Here is a 23,203-nt window from a genome sequence, read left to right as displayed (position 1 = left end):
ATTCTCCAAAAATGTTAGAGTAGACTGATTTTTTTTTTTCTCTCGAATAAATAAAGTTTCTTAAAAAAGTTAAAACTTTCTTTTTGATTAGTTTATATTTAAATACAGCCTAAAAGTGTCTACAACAAAAAGGGTTTATTGTTTAGACAGCTACATACGAAGATTTTCAATTTATATGTGAATATAAAGGTTTAAAATTTAAAGTTTTTCAACTAATTCTTTGTATGTGAATTATGCGTTAAAAATTTAAGCTTTGAAGTTTTTTGGATGTATTGAGCACGTGACGGATGTTCACGTGATGGATGTTCGCGTGATGGATAAGCACGTTTTGGATGTATGAGCACGTGATTTATAAGGAAGAAATTGAAAGTTTGACGGTCTTAGAACTAACTCTTTTTTTTAATAAAATTGAATTATTTTTATAATGAGTTTTTCCCTTCAGACAAATAACAATATGTTAGAAGAGAGTTGAGTAAAGCAAAATAAATTCTAATGTTTTAATCTTCAACATAATATCGTAGTTTAGATAAGATAGTACTGGATCTGTTAAGTGATTAACCATTTATATGCTATCTGTTACCCGCATTTTTAATTCCAAAAAAGTTTATTTCCATTTATTTTAATCACCAATTGATTGTCTGTATTATTAAATCTTGGTTTGAGAATTATTAGTTTTACCAGTATTTAAAAATAATTCATTTAACCAGTTGCAAACTTTTTAAGTTCATAGTCGACATATTTATTTGCTTTTGTTATTAAATGTGTGATTTTCGCAAATTGTTAAACTCAACAAAACTCACTTGCTTTAATAAGTTGTTTTTGCAGATCATGAAGATCATGTTCGCAGTACAAAACTTTTGTGGTACGCCAATATTATTATCAAAAAAATATTTTTTTTTTAAAAAACAAATTGGTTTTATATTTCTATTTGTAAGAAATGGCCTAAACCATGAATTTGATACTCTCTTATACCGTAATAAATAAATTTGTCTGTGTTAAACCCTTTGGAAGGTCAATAAAAAGATCACAACCAAACATTCCATCTTCTAATATACTATGCGAGATATTGAATTATTAAGACAAGAGATGATGAATAATTTATACTAAAATCAAATTGTTATATATATGAATTTTATTTATTTATTTTTACTTTTTTTTTTTTACATTTGTTGATTGTATTACAATTATATATTGCCAAATTTAACAATAATAAACTTTCACAAGTTTTTGATAAAAGATACAACAAATATAAAACAAGGTATCTGAAAGAAGATCAAAGGATTTTGTAGTCAGTACCTTAAATAAGTTCAAACAAGCATTTAACAAAGATAACAACAATTTTCATGATTTAATAAAGGTAACAACAATTTTAACGATTGAAATTGTAAACAATCAAACAACAAACATTCTATTAAGCTGTTGTTATCTTCCACCTGATGACCTGAGCAAAAAATTGAGCATTTTTAAAAACTCACGAACAACTTCGAATATTTCTGAAGTTAAATATATTCACTAGACATTCTTATTTCATGATGTGATACTGATTTTGGCAATTAAAATTATATAAATAAAATGGATGGAATTAAAGAAAACGACAAACGAAAGCTTATTGGAAACTTCTTTTTAGATAACATAGACAAAGGGAAAAAGACAAAGGGATTTACAGTGCATCATTTTATGCAAATGAAAGTTGCAAGATAAACAATTTATGATATTATTAAAAGAGTTGACGACAATATTGACCTTAAAAGAAAATCAGAAAGCGGTAGAATGCCATACAAAATGGACATAAGAAAAATTACTCCACTCATTAACAAAGCTAAAAATAAAATTGGAATTTTCCTGAGAAAACTTGCATTAAAATATGGAATTCATAGAAGTCATGTTTACAAAATTTTTAACATGCATGGACTTGAATATATCAAAAGAAATAAAGCACCAGAATGCTCTGAAATTCAGATAATTAAACAAAAACAACGACTGTTAAAATTTTCGTTAAAATTTTTTTTCCGACCGTCAAATGGGTTTGAAATTGTCATGGATGACGAGTCCTATTTTACATTGAGCAGCCAAAACACACCAATTGATGCAAAAATATATTCCAAAGAATGCATTGAAAAGAAACTTGTTCCCTTCATCAATTCGCATCACAAAAATATAAAATATATATTTTGGCCTGATGGTGCAAGCTGTCATTATGCATAGCTAACAATTGAAACTTATAAGAAGTTTAATATAACCTATGTTTCTAAGGATGATAATCTATCAAATGTACCTCAATTAAGGCCCATTGAGACCTTTTAGGCTCACCTAAAGCAGAGAGTCTATTCCAATAATATCAAAGGAAAATTTCTTTACCACCTGAAAAAGAGAATTTAACTTAAGTTACGAGATTTTATTCCAGAATACTTTGAAAACCTTCTTTGCTTGCTTAAGACTAAAATTCGCTGCGCTGTTGATCATGGGACACTTTCAGTTATAAGATGATTTATTATTGCTATCCTTACTTATTTGATCAGTTGTGAAACAATAATATAATTTGAATGACAATTATAAGCAATTCTTTTTTGTGCAAATTTTTAGTATCCTCACGTTATTAGAAAGAGTTATGTATAATAGAATCTATGATTATTTTCGATCCAATAATCTACTATATAATAACCAATTTGGCTTTTAAAAACACAAATCCACGGAACATGCAATTATTTAATTTATACGCAAAATTTCAAAATCGTTTGAAAATTCCCAAAACACACTAGGTATCTTTATTGACCTATCTAAGGCTTTTGATACAGTAGATCACACTTACTCCATAAGCTTAAATATTATGGTATAATGAAAAAACTCTAAAGTGGTTTGAAAGCTACCTATCAAATCATAAACAATTTGTTTCTTGTAATGATGATTATCAAAAAGATTTACTAGATATATTTTGTGGTGTTCCTCAAGACTCTATATTACTGCCCCTCTAATTCTTGATATATATATTAATAACTTAAATAAAATTTGAAACCTACTTAGTATTATGTTCGCTGATGATACTAAACTATTCCTTTCTAATACTGACATCTGCAAGCTGTTTTGTAATATGAATGACAAACTTGTATGTGTGTATATATGTATGTGTACATATGTATATGCATATATATATATATATATATATATATATATATATATATATATATATATATATATATGTATATATGTGTGTGTGTGTTTATCTGTATATGTATGTATTTATGTATGTATGTTTGTATGTATATGGGTGCATATGTGTTGTTAGTATGTTGTGTGTATGCGCTGGTATAGGTGTGTATGTGCTGGTAATCTATGAATATTCATCAGCAGCTCATTTTCCAAAAGTTGTGCATTCGACTAAAGTTGTTACAAAAAGTACTGACGAAAATAATTATTTATGAGACACCAAGTATACTCTGGAGTTTAAATAATTTTAATTTATCACATAATGGTTTTCCTAAAATGAACTAAATGTTATAAAAGAATTATTAAAATTGAATATTATATAAAATACTTAAATGTGTTATGTTCAAAATATGGATTAATGATATTTTAAATAGCCAAGATACAAATAACCATGCTCACAATGAAAAATTAAAAAAAACAAACTCTGTTTTGGGAAAATTATTTGATTGATTGCTACAGGCAACGAAGTCTTCGTGAACCTTCTAAACCAAGAAAATTTATTTGTTCTACCAGTTTAACGAAGGATTACTGATAAAACTGTTTGATATAAAACAAAAAGAGTAAAAAAGACAAAAAAACAAACAAAAAAACAACAAAAAACAATAAAACATTAAAACTCTATATTAAACCAGCAAAATCATTTCAGTCAGCTTGAGCGGTTTCTCAGTGACAAGACATCATGGTCTTCTATAAGTTTTCCGTTTCTTTTTTGCTATCTTTCTTTATTTTCTAACGATATCTTTATTTGTAATTAATTTAAATTAATGTAAGATAACTTTTTATTTTACTTATATTTGTATAAAAATTGTAATAAAGAGAAAAAAAAGTATAAAAAACAATAACAATAATATTAAACTTCTCCGAATTTCCAAAGTATATAATATAATCAAAAGAGAGATCACACGAATCTACTCACCAGTATTTTATATACACGTATACGTACCAAACTGTAACAATGTTAAGTAAAAAGTACAAAAATCAACAAAATAATTAAGAATAAACTTTTTATAAATGTAAATAAGTAAAGACAAATTCGTTAATTCATCAAATCCCAAACCCTATGCCTTTTGTTACACTTTCTTGTGATTTTTTTTACTTTGATCACAAATATTATAACTAAGTTAATGGCCAAAGTACGAAATAGACTTGCTTTTGTGTTATTGCCGAATACCATACTACAATATCATTTTTTTGTTTGTTTTTTTTTGTTTTTGCTAAATGTTTACAAGGATATTTATTATATAATGAGAATAGATAATTTCATTAAGTTTATTTAAGTTTCTAATCAAAAATGACATTTTTAAAATTTCAGATTCATTTGTGCTTGAGTAACTTAAAAGTTATTTGATTTTATTTTTGCAGTTTTTTTTTGTTTTTTTTTGTTTTTATTTGGTTTACTTAATAAGTGTTGAGAGACTCTTTCTCGCTGTTATCGCGGATTCAATGGCTGCCGCAAGTTTTGTGCAAACACGCATGAATGAGCATTAATTGTATTAGGTTCAGCAATAATATATAATAATGGTGATTAACAACAGCAAAAGGAGCGTTATATTTAAATTCTAAATAAACTTAATAAAATAAAAAGGAAAAAGCGAATGGTTTACGGTTTACTTAAATTCTGATAGAAATTATTAAAAAATAAAATGGCAAAACAACGTTATATTTAAATTCTAAATAAAATAGATACAATAAATTACAGCAAAACAAATGTTTTATTTACATTCTGAAAAAATATTTTAAAAACACAGCAGTTAGACAAGTGTTTTGCTGTTGAATTTTTTAAATAAAATAATTAATATAAAAAAAAGTTTTAATAAATTGTAAATTAAAAAAAAAATCAAATTAATGGAAAAAGCAACGTTTTATTCTAATTCCTTTATGCCCTTAAGGGTATTTAAATTATTATGTATATTCTATTAAATATATATATAGGGGCTCTATGAAAAGATTGCGATGATGTACTGTCATCTTCATCTTCTTTGAGCCCCTGTCTATTTAATTCTTTATTTTGTAAAGATCATTGTAAAAAAGAAAAGTTTATATTTTAACTTGTATATACAATAACAGTACTTGTTGACATGGTTTTGCTGTCTTCTTTGTTCTACGGACATATTTTATCTTTCTTGTTCATATATGTATAAACATTGATTATTTTTAAACAGAACAATAAAGGAAATATACATATAAAAAATAATAATAATAATGATAAAAAAGATGTTTACAAAAATATTAGGAATGAAACAAATTATATGGGAGAGAGGTGGAAGGTGCGTGTGTTGGGATGGGGAGAGGGGGGAGGAGAGGTGTGCGTGAAGGTGTAATATGATTTGTAATAATGTTCATTTTTATTATATAATATTTTATTTAAACATATTTCATTATATTTTAATTAAAATTTTTAATTTTACTTTCAAATATTTAAAATAACTACATTATTTTTTAGTTTTTAATTGATTTTATCTGAATTAGTTTTTAATTGATTTTATAACAAAATAAAATAAAACCTGTAATACAGGTTTTAATTTATTTTGTTATAAAATCAATTAAAAACTAATTCAGATAAAATCAATGAAAAACTATAAGCCATTTACCACATACAGGCTGTATGTGTTAAATGCCTTCTTGATTCAGTTTTAAACTGTTTAAGAAAGCTTAGTCACAAAAATGATCCGCGATTCTGAACTGAACATGAACTCAATTTTGAATGAGATTTTGATACAACAAAAAGGTTTAGTGGTATTCTTGGTTATTTTCCAAGAAGTTGAAAATCTTTAGCTTTTTTACGCGGCAATTTTCATTAAACTTAAGGCGCTATTTTTATTTTTCATTTGACTTTAGGGCTTTGCTTTTGATCCTTTTCTGTTTTGTTCATTAGTGAAATTTAGCGTTACGTAGTTTATGGACGATCCCATATCGGATATCGATATTTTGTTTTATACACGAGCAAGAAGATGGATGTAAAGTTAGAAAATATTTAAGATACCATGTAAATATAAAAGAGGTTCACAAGAAATAGCTAACTGGTTAACTAAAATTATTTGTAAATAGATTTTAATTCAAGAGAACTTTCTGAATCAACTTCCGAAGATATGACGTCAAATTTTTATTTTACTATGCTAAAAAACTTTATAGGTTTAATAGAATTTTTCTTCATGTTTTTAATGTTTATATTTAAAACAAAAAATAAAAATAATACTTTTTTTCTTTTGTTTTTTTAATTTTTATTTTAGGTACCCTTTTCTTTTATCATTTCACAAACAATAAAAATCTAACGGAAAATCTAACGGTCTTGTCTCTTGGTTCTAAAGCCAGCGTTCTAACCACTGCGCCACTAACCACTGCGCCAAGACAACTCTTTACGCTACTTTAAAATTAAAAGAGTATAACGGTGTGTTAGTTGCGTTCATTTGATTTCCTGAAAAGTATATAAGTTGTCATCAACACGGCCCAAGTGAAAACTTTCAAAAACATTTTTTGGAAAATGCGTTGCTATTTTTAATAAAAAGAATACAAATATATTAATAACATACGCTTACTCGTTTCCGAGTATTGATTTAACACCTGCGTTGCGCTTGTTTCCTTTAAGTTTATTTCTCCTAACATAGAACACAATAATCATTTTATTGAATTAATTTCGTCTTAAATCTTTTTAAAAACTTCTGTCATGATAAAGTTATTTTTATGTTTTCCGAGTCATAAAACAAATATCTACGTTTATAAAAGATTGCTCCTTGTTTATAATTGCCTTTTTTTATAATTTGAAAATAAGGTTCGTTCAATTTTTTAATTGCTCCTTTTCTTTTATCCTTTCACAAACTTTTTCATTGATGCATTCAATACTCTCTACAATATTAAATTATTTCTTCTATTGAAATAATTATAAGATACAGCTTCTCAAAAAAAAAGTTTATAATAATAAAGTAAACGGGACCAATATATAATCTAAAAAATCACAAAAATTTCATTTCAGTAAAATGGCAGACTTAGCCTGTATAGTTTTTTTTTATGTTTGTTTTTTTAACAAACGGAAACTGGTCTTGAAACCGGAATAAAAACTTCATTAAATATCCGTAAATTTAAATTTCCAGGCAATAATTATATGGGATCGAATGTCATTTATGTAGAATTGTTGAATTTTTAACTTAAAAACTTTAAAATTATTGACAAGACAAGATTTTTTATGACCTTGCTTTAAAAAAGCAAACAACGACAAACAAGTCTTATGTATATTATAGTGTATAGGACGCCACACTTTACATTACAGTTTCCAAACATTCAAAATTAATGAAAACAATACTAATAATAGGACAATGACTTAGCGAGACTTATGTATGAAATTTTTAATTCCAAATTTAAATCAATAGTTTAAGATAATAAAGTAAATAATGCTTTTTGTAGGTGATCATTAAAACTTCTTTTCTAGCGTTAATTTTATTTTTTTTAAATGCAGATGTTTTTAATTAATTTTTTAAAGATGAATAATTTAAATAAAAATAACGAAAAGTTAAGCAAAATTCGACGATCTTATTAATTATTCACGGATTCAAAAATTTCAAATAAACAAAAAATTAAAAATATCTGGAGAAACTGTTTGATGTCTTTCGAAGACATTTCAAGTAAGTATAAACTTTTATTCCTTTAAGCTATAAACAATTTTTGAAAAAATAAATGACGTTTAATTTAAACTGATTTAAAAACTTGTTTTGTTTTATGTGGTAGACATGGCAATCCAGTAGACAAAAATGAACAATAGTAGGTAACTAATTTTAACTTTTATGTAATAAAAGATAAGTTTGCCGAAAAGTAGGTTTTATAAAAAGTTCTTTGCAAAACATGTTGCGATCCAAATGAAAAAGTATTACCTTTCTGCCAAATTTATTGAATTAAACAAATCAAAAGAAAATTTAAAAGTGAGGTTAGAAATTTTACAATCAAGATTGAATACAAATTTATTTTCATTTTATTATTTAACCAATCCTTTAGAAAAAAGAAGTCTATGAAAACTCGAAAAAAAAATCATTTGTTGAATTTTTTTAATTTTAAAATTCGGTTTTTATGTATATATTTTTCAAACAAATTCAATTTTATAAACTTTTCGATGTTTCATGTAGTAAATAAATCTTTTTAACAAATCAAATGATTTCTACCCATACGCATACACATACTATATTTCTATTTAACATTGTGAATGTCGTTTATCAAAATTGTAATATTATTTAAATTAATACTTATATTTTTATAAGCATTTCATATTTGTTATATGATTTTTAATTTATTCAAAATTTAATTATAGAGAATGTTGATGTATTTTTTATTTTATTTTTAACTAAAATAATTTCTGAATGAATTTAAAAATGTTACTTGTATGTATGAATGTAATTGTTTAAGTTATTGGTTCAAACAAAAAAAAGCGTTGATTTAAATCTGCATATATATTTTAAAAGCGTGTTTTAAAATCTAATCTAGAATTCTAAAAAATTGCTTTTTAATCTGATTTTAAAATTGATAAATAAAATTATTTCCAATTTTGCTAAGAAGTTTTTCAACTTTAAAAAAAGTTTCTTAAATCATAGTTGCCTAATTATTGCAATTAAAAATACATTTAAAATACATGTACAACTTTAATTACATGTACAACTTTAATTACATGTACAACTTTAATTACATGTACAACTTTAATTACATGTACAACTTTAATTACATGTACAACTTTAATTACATGTACAACTTTAATTACATGTACAACTTTAATTACATGTACAACTTTAATTACATGTACAACTTTAATTACATGTACAACTTTAATTACATGTACAACTTTAATTACATGTACAACTTTAATTACATGTACAACTTTAATTACATGTACAACTTTAATTACATGTACAACTTTAATTACATGTACAACTTTAATTACATGTACAACTTTAATTACATGTACAACTTTAATTACATGTACAACTTTAATTACATGTACAACTTTAATTACATGTACAACTTTAATTACATGTACAACTTTAATTACATGTACAACTTTAATTACATGTACAACTTTAATTACATGTACAACTTTAATTACATGTACAACTTTAATTACATGTACAACTTTAATTACATGTACAACTTTACAGGGTAGAGGGGAGATAGTTGAGCATAGGAGCAAGTTGTGTAAATAATACATTTTGAAAACTAAGTGTCACATGACAAAACATTAAATCTCATAAATTTATTGACAAGCTCGAGGCCCCATACAATTGTAAACAACAATAAACGTAAAGCAAGTTTTATATACATAAATCAGCTCTCATTTTTAACATCAATTGAAGCTGCACTTAAAACATGTCGAAATATATAACATGGAAGTAGCTTAAAAATTATATATATGTGTGTGTTTGCCTATAATTATACATAAGTGTGTATGCATATAATTTTTAAATTTTATGTTATACTACCAGAAGAAGCCTCTATGTTGTGTTTACTTACAGAGCTTAGCTAATAGTTCATACAGCATTTGTAAATTTAATGCTTATGAGAAGGTTGGTCATTATATGTCATTTGCTGTTTACTATACAGTTGTGTTATTAAACCTTCTAGCATACTGTATTGGGTAATTAAGAACTAAAAGGTGCATATAGAAATAGCCCATACTATAGAAAAACGAAATTAAATTTACAACATTTTTCAAGTGGTCCAAAAAATTTGAAATTCTGGCAAAGAATTGTATCCCAACCTTATCATTTATTTTCTTTTGCCACTTTTTTTTTCGAATCCTGATTAACAAATTAACAAATTAAACTGCAATTACTCGACAGCGTATCTTACTTATTTTTTTCAATACGTTTTTTAGTACGTTACGCAATATCAATACACAATTTTCTTACACGTAATGAAGTTACAGAGTTATGCCGTTATACAAGTTAGCAGAAAAGCTTGACATTGTTTTCATCAGTTGCTCGAAATTTTTACGAACTTTTACATCGCACCAAAAATTTAATATTAAGCCAAACTAAAAGTTGAGTTAACGAAAAGCTCTATTTGCCTACTAATAAAATTCGTAGGGGGACAAGACACCTCTCTACCCTCTCCTTTCCCCTCGAAACGGCCCTGTATACATATATATATATATATATATATATATATATATATATATATATATATATATATATATATATATATATATATATATATATATATATATATATATATATAATCACTTCCCTTATTTACGTGATATAAATATATATATATATATATAAAGTTTATAGATTCTAGACACGCTTACTGCTAACGATAGTTTTAATGATGATTTATTCAAGTTCCACATCATGCATATTTATTTATTTGTTGATTTCTCAACTTACTCCATTGAGACAGATTGATTAACTCAGTAACCTTTAGGTAATATCATCTCAAATGAATCAAAAAATGAGTATTTTTCTTAATCAATTTTCAGATGGTTATATTATCTTTCCGAAAGTAAAAAAATTTTGTAAATACAACGCACCGTTCATGAGATCTGTTAGATTTATTATAATTTGATTAACTAACTCCGCTCTACCTTTTGGTCAAGTCTTGGTATAGTAATCCCCTTTCGATTACGCTCTTAAAGTCTTGAAGAGTCTGTTTTTGTCCCTGAAGTCAACTTTTTCTTCATCAAACTTACGATTTGTACAAAAGCATTCAGTTTTTCGGAATTTTTTTTTAGTTTCAGTGCACTTTTTTCAAACTATTATTTGGATTTTCTTTGGACTCAAGCCCCTATGTTTACCCATTTTCAGTTTGTCACTGATAATAATGGTAAATCCAGGGAATTACTAGTCTGAATTTTGTTTCTGAACAAAGAAAAACCTATTTTTCTTTATATAGAAACGAAAGTAAAATAGATTGGATACGATTCCAACGCACTCAAATGAAAACTGACTGAAAGCTAATGCCCTGTTTGGGGACTAATCAATTTAAAAATCCTTAACGGACTTAACTCGAAGGATAGGGAATGCATAATTGATCCAAAGGGTGGTATATGCATTTTACTTAATGTAAATTCAAAATATAATTAGAAAGACAATTTTGTCTGCATGAAAATGGAATTTTTTAATAAAATTGTAAAAACCAGTAATAATTTCAACAGTACTGTATATTATATAATATAATTAAAGTTAATGCGTAATAATTAAAGTTATTACGCAACAAAAAAGCAAAATATCATTACAATAATCTTTGAAGTTTTCTATTAAAAAATGTCATAAAATTTTGTAATTTTGACGGAAAAGTTGCATTTGAGTATCAAAAAGTCTAATTTTAAAATTTATATATCGATTATATTTATTATATCGACTATCGAGTTATTCACCAATTTATATACTTAAACCTTGGCTCTAGATAAGGCTTTCAAGGCAATACTTTTTAAAGTTAAATAGAATGAAAATTCTCACAATCTTATTAAGATTTCAACTTTAATTTGCTGTTTTACATTATCAAAAGTAATATCAAAATTATCAAAAGTATTATGAAAAAAATCTAGCTGCCCGATATTGGACGATTTTTATTTTAATTCACATACAAATATAGATTACACATGATAGGCTTTAGTTGTCATAAATTCCCTATATATTTTCAAATTAAAAAAAAAATAGATTATTTTAAGATCAGTTAAAAAAAAATTGTTTTGTTTGTAATTTTGTTAATATAAATATTAGAAACAAACATCTCAGAGCAAAACTTTCAATTTGAGACAAGATCTTTTTGACTCAAATTTTTAGCGGCTTTTTTAACATTTAGTCTTATATAGCAAATGGTGGATACTTTTTTAGCGGCTTTACATATAATTTTATATAGTAAATGGTGGATACTCTTTTAGCGGCTTTACTTATATATTATATAGCAAATGTTGTATACGCTTTGAGAGTCTTTATATATAATCTTATATAGCAAATGGTCGATACACTTTTAGCGGCCTTACATACAACCTTATATAGAAAATGGTGGATACTCTTTTAGCGTCTTTACATATAATTTTATATAGCAAATGGTGGATACATTTTTAGCGTCTTTACATATAATTTTATATAGCAAATGGTGGATACATTTTTAGTGGCTTTACATATAATCTTATGTAGCAAATAGTGAATACCCTTTTAGAGAAAGAACATAAAGTATGAAAACCGAAAATTTTAAATAAACTTTTACTATATTAAAGTTTCAAAATTGAAATCTAAAATCTCTAAAATCTCTAAAAAACTCTAACAGAACCCAGACTTGGTATGACAACATGCCAGACTTATTGAAAGCATGCTAGACTTATTGAAAAAGAGGAAACTAGAAGCTTAAGTATAAACAAACAATTGTGCTAAAAAAAAAAATTGGTTCAAGTGATGGAGAGTCTGTTGAGTAACGGAAAAATTTTGGACTAACAAGAGAAGCAGAGTTTCAGAATTAGCCCAAAAGCATCCAGAAGCTCTTGTCAAAGTAGCTTTTAATGCTTAGAAAGTTATCAACTCAGATAAACGAAAAACTATTAAAGCAACGTTTATTCTCCTTAAACATTTGGGATTATTGTATGTAAAGAGAAACAAAATTATTATTGGTAACGTATGGTATGGTCTTTGTAAACAACACAAAAAACTAAAAAACGAGGTTTATTAGAATTCTTGTAGCCGCTAATCTAAAAAATCCTAGCAGCCATTATTTTAAGATTCATTTTAAAGTTAAAAGTGAGCCTTTTTATAATTTGATTTAAAACATAAATAAGAATAAATCCGAAAGTCCGACAATACGCTAGAAGTTTTGTTGTCAGAGTAGTTAAATTCATTTTTTAACCTCAAATATAAAGTTTTTGACCCCAAGGAACTCCTAATTTTATGCATAATATGCTAGTATTATAACAATAAAGGTTTTTGCGACTCTTTTACCTCCCTGAGACGTAGTACGATGTCATAATTTTTGTTAATTTCAAGGTAATTTTTTCTAATTAATTTTAATAAACTTTATCAGCTGTAAAACTATTTTTATTACTATACTAAAATATCATTTTTATAAAATTAGTTTATATTTCTATTAAAACTAAAAACATAATAAGAACTTTTTTGCAGAAATCAAATTTCTTCTACTGTTATCATAAACTACAATTACTGTTTGTCGGTAATTGTACATAATGTTAACTTTTATAGACTTTAGTCCCACTTACTTAATTAACTAACTTACGTAATTTTTACGATTTATGTTACGTAATTTTTACGTTTGATGTTGCTCAATATTGTTTGTCTTTAAAAAAAAAAAATTTATAATGATTTTAAGTGCATGCAATATTTTTAGGAAGTAATTGAATTTATTCAAACTTGATGGAAAAAACAAACAAACAACGAACTCAATTAATGGACTTAAACAAATAATCTATATAATAAAACGCACATAATAAAAAACATTTTTATGATGTCTGCCTTAAAAATCTTAGTGATATCAACAGATATGGATTCGGATGAATATATAGATTTCAGACAAGAATTAGACATTATATATCCAAGTCGTGTTATAGATTTGATCGTTATTAAAAATTATTACAAAGAACATCCCAAGCACGCTGATAAACTATCTTTAGTTATGAAAGAACGAGATGCAATTATTTTGATTTGCTCGGAAATTTTATGCAAGTATCTAGATGAAAACCAATCCCTAAAAAACGAATTTTATACAGAAGATGAAAGAACCGCGATCATAAAAGCCATAAAGGAACACAACCAAAAGTTTATCCCGGTATCATTTAACGAAGACGGCAAAAAATTTGTACCTATAGGCCTTAAAGATGTTATGAAAATTGATCCATATGACGAGACTACAATGTCGTTGCTTGTGGCAAGAATTAATTCATTATCATTATTTTATCATTAGAATTTAATTGGAAACCTTTATTACTTTTATTTATCATTAATAGACTCGATTAATCCAGAAACATTTGTTGATATAAATAATCAAAATTTATATTTAAATAAAGAAATAATCTAGCATTACAATAAAAAAAAGTGTTAAACTCTATTTGTAATAAAAAATGTAGCAGGCTTGTTATCCTTTAACAATATCCCGGGTATTATGCCTTATACCATATTCTCCATATAGGGTAGACTAAGGTAATATGAGCACCTTGGTAAAATGAGCATACTTAAAGATTTTTTAGATGTAAGCAGTGAAATTAAAGTTGCTTTGTATTTTTTGAATCAACTTTATGTGGTGATAACAGGAATCAGTACAATTAGCGTAAATTTATATGCAGTAATTAGTGGCTATCCTCTAATTAAAACGATGTTAAAATTTTGACGTTGGTAAAATAACATCATCACGCATAAATAATTTTTGGTGCTAAAATAATGAAATTAATTTTTTCATAAAGAAAAATATAATAGCTAAAAATTCAAACTATTTTTGTCAGAAAAACAATGTATAAAAACAACTAGTTTTGGCTTCTATGTAAAGATGCCATTTTTGTGTAATATGAGCATGCTCAAATTAACCCGTGTTTTTCATTGAAATTACCTAGTTTAAAGTCCTAAAATAGTAGGGTTTTGAATAAGGGTCTGCGTCTCGAAACTTTTCTTATTACGATACGATACGATAAGATATCGGAATAAGCATATCGTAAGTTTTTTTATATTACGATAATATCGTAACCAAAAAATTTGCACGATAAAGTTTCGATATTTATCGATTTATTACGATATTTATCGTTCAATTACCATAAATATCGTAACTCATATCGTAACTCAAACGATAACGATATTTATCGGTTCATTACGATATTACTTTTTCCGACTAAAAAAATAATTTTTTTAAAAACCTAAATAACTTTAATAAACTTACTGACAAGTCCACTATTTAATGTAAAAAAAGATTGATTTTTAATTTATTTAAGACTTAAGCTGAAGTGAAAAACAACTAAAAACAAAAAATAACAATGTTTAACATGTTAGAGTTTATGGTTGTGACTTAATATAAGAAAAAGATTAAAATTTAATCTCAAAGACAAGGTTTATTGAAATCACTACACCACTATATGGCAAATTTTATAAACTCTAAGCAGTGAAATAGACCAATGAAGCCACTTAGGCAATGAACCAATTTAAGTTAGTCATCCATTTCAACTGCTGATGTAAGAGTTGAAGTAGAAGGTCCCTGACTTGAAGCAGCCGAATTCTCAGAGTCGTTAGAAGAAGCCTCTTCAAACAATTCTTCTTTTTCATCCTGACTGGTTAGAAACCATCTTTTGATCTGGATCTTACGGTAGTTTTGCTGAATGTACGACAATTTTTCAACTTGTTCAGGCTGCAATTTTGTTCTTTTATAAGAGACTATTCCACCACCGGCACTACAGACTCTTAATGAAGATGCTGAGGAAGCAGAGAAGCATTTTTTAGCAGCTTGAGCAAGGAAAGGAAATTTGTACATATTTGCTCTCCAAAATTCCAGCACGTCCACACCAACAACCCCTGGGAGTTTTTGAAATATTTCCCATTCAGTGACAATGTCCGACTTTGCAGGTGGAGCCGGACCAGAATTAGAAGTCATAAGTGCAGGAGCTTCTTCCATTCCAACATTATAGAAAGGATCATCCTCTGAAACATGATTTGGATTTCAGCATGTAACCGTTCATTAAATAATCTTGTTGTAGCATTCCTGATAAGCATTGGATTGAGTAATCAGTGCCTTATAGGCTTCATCAAATCCACCCAGTTTTTCAGAGCTCTTCCCTTGAACAAGGGGTTAAGCAAGTTGGCAATAGAGTAAAAAGGTTTTGACAACCAGTGTCCGGAAAACGAACATCCAAGTTTTCCACCAATTTTTGGTGAAACATTTGTGCTGTTGGTGTCATCTTTTCCAGGAATGTCTCTAATGGAGCTGAGGATACGACGCATTTTTACAATGCTTTCAACATCATAAAAGTTGAATTCCAGCGTGTTTTCACGAGAGTGATAGTTTTCACAAATTTCAACTTTTCCTTGCCAATAACATCACCGTCATCAAGCAACAGCTTTAGCTAAAAATTAAAATAGAATTATAAGAAACATAATATAAAAGGTGATTATTACTATTTACTATTATTATAAACTGATGTTAACTATGTTATATGTTTTTACTTTTATGTGTTAACATTTTATCAGTTATAAATGATAGCTATCACTAGAAAAATTTTGTCACACAAAGTGTACTGAGAAGTTTATATTGCGCTTGTATTGTATTTAACTATAAACTAAATTGCTATAAAAGCTAAAAAGGATGTTAAACTAAAAACTAGTTACCTCTTTTTTAATTCTTTGCTCAGACAAAGATGACTTGTGGCATCTTGAACTTTATTCAATTGCTTGTTGGATTGCTTTGTGAAGATCCAAACTGTCAAAACCTTTTGTTTCTTTGACAGTTGCTTCAACTGCCAAATTCAAAAGATGATCTTCACACAAAAGAGATGCATCTACAAAATTGCACTTGTTAATTGTCGCCTTCATATTAGCGGCTAAATCATAGACACACACAACGGACAAAACTCCGTTATTTCCGGCCAACTCTGAGACATTCCTGAAAAGCAAAATAAAATTAGTTGTTTGCTTTTTGATATTTTAAATACAAACTAATACTTTTGTGGTTATTTTAGATATAAATAAAAGTATTAATTTGTGCCATTAATTTTAAACTAAATGGCGGGTTTTGCTTTTTTGTAACAAAAAGTTATCTAAATAATTCAAACGGTTAACTTAATTTACAGAAATTTTAACCTAATAAAAAAAAAATACTAAAACATACTTATCCAGACGAAGAGCAATGACTTCAGCTGTATGTTGTCCGAAAAACGGAAAAACTCCAATCATAAACATCTTTAACCGGAGGTCTTCACTCACATAGTGCAATGTACTGGCATGGTATGCATCATTGTTTCTTCTTAAATTAAGACATTCTTAAAGTATGTTTTTATTTAATATACCACGGTATGTTTTTATTTAAAAAACTAAACAGTTGGATTGTCTCCTAACCGCCAGAGCCGTTTTTAACAATTTAATCTAAAAAATGGCATTCAAAATTAGACGATTAGTAATGTTTATCAATTTTTTAATCAATAAATTGAGAAAATATATTGCAAAATAACTTAACTTAACATTTAGTTATATCTAATACAAAATATTGTGAAATATCGAGACCAAACGATATTTTATCGGAACGTATCGCATCATTTCGAAACTCAAAAAATATCGTTATACATTTTTTAACAATAAATTATGCTATATTTATCGCTAAAAGCGATACTGATATCGTGCATATCGAAACCTAAACGATATTTTATCGGAATCATATCGAAACATATCGGATCATAGCAATTCATATCGAAACCCGCGGTGCTCTGTGACACGACCGTTAGGACTTCTTGGGGCACCTAAAAAAAAAAAAAAAAGCCATTATCGTAAAAAATATCGGTTAGTTTCGATATTTCAATAACGATACGCAGATGCTTAGTTTTGAATGCTTTGAATAAAACAAAAAATGGTAAAAAATTTTAATATTTTAACAATGCTAAATATTTTTAATTTAAATTTAAAAAATCTGAGTTTTTATCGTTCACAGGTTTGAGCTAATAAAATTGAAAAAATAACGAACTAATTTTTTAATTTTTTTTTGCGGAAAACATAGTAAGAAAATGTTTTAGGTGCCCAATTATCTAAGTGGATCATTAGTAAGGATCCCTAAAAATTGTTTTTTGCAAAAATTTTGGATCTAGCATAATCATTTTTGAAAATATTTCAATTTTTGCTTAAGGTGCTCATATTACCCTAATCTACCCTAATGTTGCTTATAAGCAAGGACGAATACAGCATTTTTTGATGTTTAAGATAGCCAGACATGTTATTACTTATGTTAAATAAGGATGCCTTGCGAAAATCTGAGATGATTAGTGCCTGGCTTCAACTGTTCCAAACGTGAGAGTAACAAGTTGATATAATATATTTTTTTCACTATTCTCAACTAATTTTTTTTTTTTTTTACATTTGGTTGTATTACAATTATATATTGCCAGAAATAAAAATGATAAACTTTTACAAATTGTTGATAAACGATATAACAAATATAAAGCAAGGTATCTGAAAGAAAATTTTTCAATAGTTTCACCTAATTTAATAAAAATTGTTTTATTGAATTAGGCGAAACTATTGAAGGCTTGCATGAAACTATGTCACTATTGACCATAAAGTTACTGTTTCATCATCGGAAGAGTTTTAATGCTACTTAAAAGCTATTTTAAGTCGCATTAAAACTTTACGCGAACAATTTGTCAACGTTGAAGGATTTTCTTCGCATTTTTAAATATAACCTGTAAAGTTCCAAAAGAGTCTACATTAGAACCCTTATAATTTCTAATTTATTTTAATGATCTCTATAAAGCTTCAAAATAAACAACACTTATGTTTGCTGTTGGTACAGACCTTTTCTTATTTAACTGTAACACCGTAAACCTTTTTATAATATGAACGTTGAACTAAAATCTCTGACTGGTTCAAATTAAATAAACTTTAACTTTTTCAATATTGATAAAATATTTTACCCAATATTGATAAAACTAAATGGACTCTCTTTTACCCAAACTTAAAAAGAAATTTACTTTCAAGCGATATGCTTGTTCTTTATATTGATAAGATTCAAATAAAAAAAAGTAATGTTCGCAAACTTTCTAGGTATCGTCGCAGATGAAAATCTATTGTAGAAGGTTCACATTAGACACTTATGGAACAAAATTGCAAAAAGTGTTAGAATTTTATATAAATCAAGAAGCGTTTTAAACAAACATCCATTAACTCAGCAGATCAGAAGTTTGGGTAAAAGAGAGTCCATTTAGTTTTATCAATATTGGGTAAAATATTTTATCAATATTGAAAAAGTTAAAGTTTATTTAATTTGAACCAGTCAGAGATTTTAGTTCAACGTTCATATTATAAAAAGGTTTACGGTGCTACAGTTAAATAAGAAAAGGTCTGTACCAACAGCAAACATAAGTGTTGTTTATTTTGAAGCTTTATAGAGATCATTAACATAAATTAGAAATAATAAGGGTTCTAATGTAGACTCTTTTGGAACTTCACAGGTTATATTTAAAAATGCGAAGAAAATCCTTCAACGTGGACAAATTGTATTACTCTTCATATACTGTCATATTAATTATGCTAATACTGCTTTGGGTAGTACCCACAAGACTAAATTGAAGCCTCTTTATTGTCAATAGAAGCATATTACATGTCTGATAAACTTTAATTATCGTTTTACTCAATCAAGTCCTTTCTTGTTTAAAATCTTTTTACTGAACCAAATAATTTTTAAAAAACTTGATTTCTCTGATGAATGAAATTATTATTTGTTCAAAAGAAAGCTAAAAGAAGTATTTTTTTACAGTATAAATTTGAAATGTGTGAAACTATTTGTAAGTTTATTTTGTGTGTGTATATATACATATGGATGGTTGAGCGCCAAACCAGCCTATACAACTAAGTTGAAAAAAATTAGTTTATATTAAAAAATGATTTATGTAGTGTTTCTTTGCAAACACCAAAATACTATAATTAAAATTTTTACGTGCACTGAATGGCAATTACTTTTAATTTTTTTGGTTAAGTGGCTTTTGTTAAAGACTTTTAAACTTTGCGTCAAATTATCTCATTTCAACATATTTGTTGTATACGCTGGCTTGGCGCTAAGTCATATATATATATTTTGTGTGTGAATATATACATATATATTTTGTATGTGTGAAAAAATGATTTTTTTAATAGATTGTTTGAAAAAGGAGTAGGTCAGTTTAGATGAAAAATCAAAATTAGGCCATACTATTTCATTCCAGAGAAAAGGTCCACGATAAGATATACAAAATTAAGCTTGTTTATTATTGCAAAAAAGTTTTTCTAAAATGCTATTATTACGCAGATTATATTTGTTTTGGGGTTTAATTTTGTAAATGTTTACAAAAATATTGGGGGACAAGTTCTTTACATTTGTACATAAAACACAATATATATATATATATATATATATATATATATATATATATATATATATATATATATATATATATATATATATATATACAGTGGTGTACACTGGATTTTTAGATGTTTGAGTTTTGACATTTACAGGCATCGCGCAAACTCCAAACTTTTGTATGTTTATGCTTATATCAAAAAATAATGTTTTGCAAAGAATTAGGGTGATTGGGGAGCTTGGGAACAAAAAAACCCTAATATTTGGACCCACCCAACCCTTAACGTGGGAGCAACGAGTTTATTAAATATTTTCTTTACTATTTTTATCTAAATTTATATTCATCGACAAATTTCATGCAATCTCTTATCTTTCAAAAACTATGACCATATAAAGTTTTAACCCCCCTCAATTTGAGGGGGCTGTAAACATTGCAGGGTCATAAAAATTGAACACTAAGAGATTACTGCATGAAACTTGAAATTTGTTGATGAACATGAATTTAGAAAAAAATAGTAAAGAAAATATTTTATAAACATGTTGCTCCCACCTTAAGGGCTGGGTGGGCCCAAAAATTAGGGTTTTTTTGTTCCCAAGCTCCTATCACCCCATTCTTTGCAAAACATTCTTTTTCGATATAAGAATAAACATACAAAAGTTCGGAGTTTGCGCAATGCCAGCAAGTATCAAAACTCAAACATCTAAAAATCCAGTGCACACCACTGATATATATATATATATATATATATATATATATATATATATATATATATATATATATATATATATATATATATATTAAAAATTTTTTTGATTTAGGGGATACAGCCGATCTAATAATAGGAGGGGGGGGGCGATTTTCCGATTTAATGATCTGTATGCAAGCAATCACACAATTTTAAATTTTATTAAAATTGTAATTTTATTTAGATTGCCTAACCATATTATTTCCGTTTTCAAACAACTTGCTGTGTTTAATATATAAAGTTACAAAAATAAAAAAATTAAAAACTTTTTAAGGAGGAGGGAGATTGGGGGAAGGGGAGAAGAGGGGGTGATCACCCCATCCATAGATGGGGCGATCTATGATTCTACAAGAGTATATATATATATATATATATATATATATATATATATATATATATATATATATCGTTTATAAGGCATTATTTTTGAGCAATAATTAATTTTAAAGACCAGGTGGTCTTTAATATATATATATATATATATATATATATATATATATATATATATATATATATATATATATATATATATATATATATATATATATATATATATACATACATATATATATATATATATATATATATATATATATATATATATATATATACATACATATATATATATATATATATATATATATATATATATATATATATATATATATATATATATATATATATATATATATATATATATATATATATCGTTTATAAAGCATTATTTTTGAGCAATAATTAATTTTAAAGACCAGGTGGTCTTCTGCAAGCGTCTACGTTTCATTTTATTTATATTAGAAAACTCTTAATATTAACAGTGTTTATTTTTATTATAACTTGTAATATTGTATTAAAAAATTTATATACTTTCAAATTAAATTTAAATTGGAATAAAAAGTTAATGTGAAGACCAGGTGGTCTTATGTTCGCGTTGAATTTATTTATACCAGAGACTTATATTTTTTACCGTGTTTAACTTTAATTTAAATAAAATAATAGTAACAACAAAAACATTTACAAAATAAAAGAATCAAATGTAAAAAATATATATATAAAAATAAGAAACAAAAAAAAAAAAAGATAAAAAAAGAATGGATGCATTAGTATGGATGTATGCGTATCTTCAAATATATGCATGTATACTACGTTTGGAGGTGAATCATCCTTTGACAGTGGTTTGGTATTTTTTTAGGTGAAAGCCAATGTTTGGTAACTTGTTTCACACACAACGACACCATCGTATGGCTCTTTAGTTTCTCTGCAAAACCATTTGAATTATCTGAAAGTGTGAATCTGTAAGTACCTCAGTACAAACAAATTTTTATTACAATTAAGAAAAAAATTTTCATTGATTACATTTGGCAAATAAGATTTGACAAAAAATATTTCGATCATGCAAATAATAATCTTCGTGGTTTATAAACCACGAAGATTATTATTTGCATGAGTCAGCGATTCGGAAGACTCAATAGTTCGATTAATGCATGTATACATACATTTTTACATGTAATGTACATTTTACTTATACACATGCATGTCTAGATGTAAACACCGTAACAAAAGAGAAGTTTAAATTTTTTTAACGAAGTTTGAATTTTTTCAACAGCGGTTCTTTGTGATAAAACGTGATTGGTCTTCTTTGAGTATCCACGTTTTTTATTTTTAACAATATCTTCACTTACAGATACGAATGAAAAGTATGCTTGCGGAATATTGAAAAAAAGTAAAGTTTTATTAAACTAATGACTTTGACATGTTAAAAAAAGCAGACAATCGTTTTGTATTATATTTAGATAAATGGATGCAAAAGAAAAATATTCATTATATGATTTTAAATTTGCATTTTTGAAATTTGATTATTCAGGCATGGTAAGAATTAATGATTCTAATCCCAGCAGAAAACATATCTAAAATATTTATAAAAAATTCTAAAGATTTTAATTTAAATCTTGATTACGATAATTTTGGCTTAATGACTGATGGTGCTAGTTTGACGAAAACAATGAAAAAAACTTTTGAGCCTTGTTAATCAACTTTGTTACTCCCATGGTGTTTATCTTGCTGTAGTTGATGCCCTTTAGAAAAAGAAACTTTTGAACGAACTTGAGGCTGATAATGACCGAGACAAAATTGATGAAATTGATAAAAATTCTGATGATAAACAAAATATGGAATTGCAGGAAGAGTTTAAAGAGTATGCTACTGTATTTAATATTTTATAATACTAATGTATTGGTTACTAAGATATCAGCCCATAA

The 23,203-nt window shown here is 26.6% G+C and overlaps 1 long non-coding RNA gene across 2 annotated transcripts; it reads left to right on the top strand.

Annotated features, from left to right (window-relative positions):
* Positions 1-7,754: 7,754 nt before the first annotated feature.
* Positions 7,755-14,059, top strand: LOC136077107 (uncharacterized). Of its 2 annotated transcripts, XR_010636832.1 has the most exons (3): positions 7,755-7,820; positions 7,924-7,960; positions 13,516-14,059. It is a non-coding gene; the product is annotated as an uncharacterized LOC136077107 (long non-coding RNA). The 2 variants fall into 2 exon arrangements; XR_010636831.1 differs by lacking the exon at positions 7,755-7,820 and having other exon boundaries at positions 7,821-7,960.
* The last annotated feature ends 9,144 nt before the right edge of the window (positions 14,060-23,203 follow it).

Source organism: Hydra vulgaris, chromosome 02 (assembly GCF_038396675.1).
Source record: "Hydra vulgaris chromosome 02, alternate assembly HydraT2T_AEP".
Lineage (NCBI taxonomy): Eukaryota > Metazoa > Cnidaria > Hydrozoa > Anthoathecata > Hydridae > Hydra > Hydra vulgaris.
This window is presented reverse-complemented; position numbering and strand designations above follow the sequence as displayed.